Genomic DNA, 6,263 nt, shown 5'->3' on the forward strand with positions numbered 1-6,263 from the left:
GATACCCCACCAAGCACATCTCTGTCCATCAGTGCCCAGTCTTGGACAATCTGTCTCTAATTTGATTTTGGGAAAGTCTTCCCACATCAATAGGTCAAAAAATAGTACAGATGTTGCTGATTCAAGGAGTACCTTAGAGAGAACAGAAACAGTTAATGTAATCCCACAACTCTGCTCACCATGTGCATGCCAAGGCCTTCAGTTCTGATGAAAAATCATGGCATTTTCTGCTTTTACATAACAAAATAATAGCCCCACCTATGGGCACTTGCTTTGCACATAATCCTGATTTGTGAGTCGGATAGACAATAAATTTAAAGCTGGAAATGGCTAACTACTCTGAGATTCAGAATATAAATTCCATTTAAAGTCAGTTTGCGATTGCTAAAGACTCAGATTCATTAGCTAGCTTGTCTGAATTTGTCATGAAAACCTAAGCTTTATTGAGTGCTAAAAGCCTTAAAAAAGATGGGAACATACGAAAATAAGAGGATGAATTCCCTGCCACCACCACCACTCCAAGTGCAAAAGAGAACCAAACCATAACAATGGGCTCATTACAAATGCTCCATCGTTTTGCAATAACCAAGCACTTAAAATGTTCTTGGTAGCTGCTCTGAGGATGCCTTTTTTTTTTTTTTTTTCATTATGAGCCTTACTTAGTACATAATTTATAGCTGGCAGGACAGGGATAATCCTACAGCGCGAGTGCCCCGCGACACTGCTGTAATTACACCAGAGCTGTGGTTATGGGCCTCGTGGAACTGATACTTCTTTTGAGTTGTGGAGATGATAAGATCAAATCCAACACCGTGTACCTCAGTGGAAAGGTTTTGTGGCTGTAACAGTAGCTGCCAGCTGCTCTCCTGGTCACCTGCTCTCCGTCCAGGAGCCTGTGGGTAGAGGGATGTTTGCAGAAATGAGGGCTGGCGGCTCAAAGCCCACCTGTCAGGGCAGTTTGTTGGGAGCACAGACATCTGTAGGATGTGTCTCTCAGTATCAAGGACACTGCAGGAACTACTGTGCAAGGTAACTAATTTTCTGTGGGGGAGGATGGGCTTCAATGCCACGGCCCCTCTGTGGTACCCACCAAGTCCATCCACTGCCCACCTACTACATCCCATGTCCACGGTCACTGAGGATCTCCCAGGGCACGGCATGGTCTCAACACAAATCCACTTTTTCCCCAGTGTTGCATCCCCAAAAACATCAACCAGTTGGAGCCTGACCTCGCTGGAAATAGTAATGCAGCACAAGCAATTCAAAAGGAAGGGGCAGATGGGATAAAACCAAGGAAAACATCCAGATGTTTCTTTTCCGTCACTTTTGGTTTGTGCTCCGTTTTCTCCAGTAAGTCACTGAGACACTTTGATGTGAGAATTTTATGTTGGTGATGGCTCTGTATCAGCCAAGTCACCAGACAGTAATCCCTTGGTGTTGATGTTCACTGGCTTTGTCATCTCCTCAGGACAAAGGAAAAAAAGACCTAAAACTGTTCCCTACCAAAAATAACTTTAGAAAATAAATATTTTGGCCCCATCTTGCAAAAAGTCAGTGTGACATTTAGAGGGAGCTAAGAAAAGGAGTCTTTCCTGCCTTAGGAAGAAACTCAGCTTAACTTGGGTCCTGTTAACTTCGTCATACTATTACTTGGGCACTGTTTGGTATTAGTCACTAGCTGCTCTCTCTCAGCTTTATCCAATTTAATTTCAAATATAGTGCAAACAGATGCCTTTATGTTTCATTTTTAAATCATTTATTGTTCTACATGTAGCAAAGAAGCTTAAAAAAGAATGTGAAAGAATTGCCAGAAAGGTTTTTGGTTTTTTGTTTTTTTTTTTTTAAAGATATATATATATAATTGCAGTTGTGGTTACTGCGGTTTCTTTTGGGTGGATCAGAAAAAAATCAAGTCTTCCTTCCTCGGGGATATAAGGGGAAAAAAAAAAAAAAAAGAAAGGATGGAGAGGAAAACTCATTCCCATGTCTAGTGCTTTTTATCAGTAATGGAATGAAGCAATCAGGTTTAAGGGCTTGTCTAGACAGAGGACTCTGGCACTGGTGTAGCTCCTGTGGTGTAGTAAAGTCTGTGCGAGTCCCAAACGCTGCTCACAGCAGCAGCAGAAGCCACAGGGACTGCAAAGCCACCACGCAAAGTGAGGCAGCTCCAGGTCCTGCACAATCCCAGCTCCGGCAAGGAAGGAGATGCAGCTTGTTTGTACAGGGGGCAGCCAAATAAAATTGGATAAATTGCCTTTTTTTTTTTTTTTTTTAATAATTTATGGAAGTGCTCCAAAGCAGCAGTACTAGCACAGCTGAGCTGTTGATCAATTAAAGTGTTTTAACGACTCGCTTCTTCTGGAGGGGATGGGGTTGTAAATAAAGAAACACGAAGAATCGCTGAACCCGCTCAGTAAGCCCAGGTTTTAAAAGAGGTTTATTTTAATGGAAAACTTAACATGGCTTTAAACTGACAGAGGGCAGGATTAGATTAGATATAAGGAAGAAATTCTGGGCTGTGAGGGCGGTGAGACCCTGACACAGGTTGCCCAGAGAAGCTGTGGCTGGAAGTGTTCACACCCCTGGAAGTGTTCCAGACCAGGTTGGACGGGGCCTGGAACAACCTGGTCTGGTGGAAGGTGTCCCTGCCCATGGCAGGGGCTGGAACCAGGCAGTTTTAAGGTCCTTTCCAACCCAAACCGTTCTGTGATTCTGTGAAAAACTGGTGAACAAATACTCTTCAGAAAAATTTTCTGAGATGCGCAGTAATGGAGGGATATCTAGGTTTTACCTCTCTGTTTGTCAACAAAACTTGAAGCCACCCTGTGTCATTATCCCCATTCTATTGGCAGGGACACTGTGTGAATTCCCAAAGGCCTGGTGACATCTCATGGCAACATCAGCGAGAAAGAGAACATCTCTTGAACTCCTTTGCACATCCAGCCCCTCTGGCAGTGCCTCCTGCACCTGGGAACACAAGGCAGTGCTGGGCTTGGCAGCACTGGGCCAGCGGTTGGACTTGATGATCTTAGAGGGCTTTTCCAACCTCGGTGATTCTAAGATTCCATGATTTGCACATCTGGGAGAGGTTAAGCCTGGCTGGGTTAATTTTGCAGTCCACTTTCTGCAGAAAGGGAGAGAAGCTGTGTTCACGCATCTCCAGTGGGATGTTCCCTTTAGTGGCTGTGATGGGACAGTTTGGAATCCTGGCAAGTCCTGGAGAGCCTAAATCCTACTCCATACATATGAAAATTATCCAGGAGATGGAAAGAGCCTGGTTTATCCATAAACATGGCAAACCAGGGGGCAAATACTGCTCTCAGCATCCTTTGCATGACTCTGACTGAGCTTCCCAACAGCAGCTGAGACTGGAAGTCTGTCAACCCCCACAAATGAAACTGTGGGGCAAAGCACTAAGAAAGAGGCAGGAATAATTGGGATTCCAGGCTCCTGCATCCTGCACTGGGTTAGGGAAGCTGCCACAAGGCTCCAGCCCTCTCCTACAAGCCTTCAGGCTTCTTCTGTGCAGGATGGTGATTTAAAGTGGGTACGCTGACACCACAAGAACAATCCTTGTCCTCACGAGGGGGCAATTCCCAAAGCCATCTGTGGGGTGTTGAATTTGAGCAGGTAAAGTCCAGTAGCCCCAAAACACACTAAACCCCGTCGAAGATTTCAGTGTTTGTCAGCCAGGACTGGTGGAGGTCAGAGGGGATACCAAACACAGCTCATATCTGCCCTTTATTTCACCACCTTTAATAGGAGAAGAAAAGTCCCTCTTCAAAAAAAAACCCCACAGAAACCCCACACATAGAATCAGAGGGCACATCATGCAAGCACAGATATCAAAATATAGGACCACAGGAAATAACCAGTCAGCCAACACTGTCCTGGAAAGGCTAATATTTGCATAATACTGAAAAGCATTTTGCCTTTCAGATCCTTCCATGAGAAAAGGCTGAAATATTTGGTGTACACATTTTTCAAGACGAGAACATACCATACATAGTTAAAGTAATGACTAGTGCTCTTAATCCCAGACACAAACGTTTCACTGAAGCTTTTTTTGGGCTGGGTCATGTGATTTATTTGGTTTTCAGTATCTATATATAAAGCTATTTTTTTTTTCCTTTTTTTTTTTTTCTTCCTGGTTCATCCTTACCCCTGTTCTAAAACCTGCATGCTTCGTGAGCTATTTTGGTTTACCACATGGCTTAGCACTCGGTATTTTTTCCTATGATGTGAAAACAAAATTTCAACTTGGCTGTTGGTGGCCAATATCTGAGATGCAAATCTTCTCACTCAACTACCAGGGCTCTGTCGAGTGGCTTATTACCCCTTCTGGTGGCCAGATATCCCTGTTCCTCAGAGACCTTAAATAAGGGTATCCCAATTCCCCAAAGTGGGAGCTGTTAATCCCTAAGGATCCCTCCACCTCCTGCATGGACAGTCCTTTGGTTTTTTTACTACCAAAAGCCTTGGTTTTGGGTAAAAAACCTCAGGACCAGACAGAGCAGAGCAGGTCTGAGCCCTGTAGGCTCTTGATCTGCAGAGCTGCCCATCTTCTGGCCCCAAAGCTTTATTTGCTGTGAATAAATTAGTACTAAATACATCTTGAGCCTCACTTGCCCAGTCAGAAAACTGCTCTGCTCAGCCACACACATGACATCATCATCAAATTTAGTTGCAGGAAAATAAAACCAGGATTACCTGCATTTTTAGCACCAGGAGACGAGGGGGAAAAGAAAGAGGATGGGGCCTCCTTTGGGGCTCAGTTGTTGGATTTGTCTCTTTTTTTTTTTTTATAAATTCTGACCTCCCTTCATTTTTGTTTACAATTAGAGACACTGCTCAAGGTGAGGGGGGAACTTTTAATGGAGAACAGAAAGACCTTTTTGGATGGGAACACATTAAGTGTGGGCTCCCCAAGCTGTCTCTGAGAGCACACATGTGGTTTTCTCCCATGTGCAGACATATGTGGAGAAAAAAAAAACCTTCAATGCTCTAAGCCCCAGGAGCCCATCCAGGATTGCTCTCCATGGGATTTTGCCTCCGTTTGCCCTCCCACCAGCTCAGGGACCCCTTGGAAGCATCCCCGGGGTGCCCCAGCTCCCCACAGGAGGCAGAGGATGCATTTGCTGGGATATAATTTGGCGTACTTCGGCGGGGCAGAGCTTTCTGCTTGGAGAAATTCACCTCAATATTTGCCTGGCTTGGTTGAAGTGCAGTTTCTCAGGCTCTGGAGAGGCACATGCACCCGGCCACCAGCTCCCAGAGCTCGCGTGCGCTTCCCTGAGCTCAGCTCAGCTGCCAGCCCCGTTGTTCTGCCCCCCACCAAGCCCCTATTGTTCGTGTCCCTTGCTGGTGGCATCTGGCTCAGCCAAACTCCTCTTGAGCGGGGGCCCAGGCTTGGTGTGTTTTGTTGTGTTTTTTTGTTTTTTTTTGTTTTTTTTTTTCCAGGAATGGCTATGAACGATCGTTTTTAAGGGGCCAGTTATAGGAACCGCAGATGGAGTTGATTTGCAAGAAAGAGGGTGTTGGGGTCGGTAAACCAGGAGTTTTGGTGGCGTGGCGAGATGGGAGGCTGAGAGTCCAAACTGATGTATTTGCTCTGAAAACTTCTCCTGTGATTTCCCATCTGTGGCAGGTGTTGCCCCACTGATCACAAGGTGGGGAGAGGGAGTAAAGAGAAAGAGGAGCCATCAGCCCCCTTTGCTGCTGCCCAGCAAAATTCTTGCATCAGCAAGACCTAAACTTCTCCTTTAGGTGCTGGGCTGCACTGGGGCCTCGTTTTGGGGCGATGTCATTCCCAGAGCAGAGGGAAATGAGCTGCTGTTCAGGACTCCCGTCCTGCTGACAAGCACCACGGCTTGCGGTGTGTCAGAACAGCATGGGAGCACATTTGTTTCCACCGGGAACCGCGCTGGATCAGCCTTCAGCATCCTGTTTATGTTAAAAACACTGGCTTTTTTTTTTTTTTTTTTAATAGGGAAGCTGGGAGCACGGTGCAGCTGGCGTTTCTACTGAAGTGTCACCAATCAAGTCACTTTTCATCAGGGTGATCACGGCAGGTTCCCAAGCAACGTATCCCTGGTTTCCAAGCTGATCTCCTGGCAAGCAGGTGTTGCCCAAAGCATGGGTACCTCTTCAACCACCCTGAGACACCTTCTGCTCACATTTCCAACATCCTCACTGGTATGACCAGGGAACAGCCTGCACTTTTATCGTCCCTGGTGTGTTTCAGGGAGAAGGGGACGAGGCGA

This window comes from Empidonax traillii, unplaced genomic scaffold (assembly GCF_003031625.1).
Source record: "Empidonax traillii isolate 1590-97213 ecotype Southwest subspecies unplaced genomic scaffold, ASM303162v1 scaffold917:size418063, whole genome shotgun sequence".
In the NCBI taxonomy this organism is placed as follows: domain Eukaryota; kingdom Metazoa; phylum Chordata; class Aves; order Passeriformes; family Tyrannidae; genus Empidonax; species Empidonax traillii.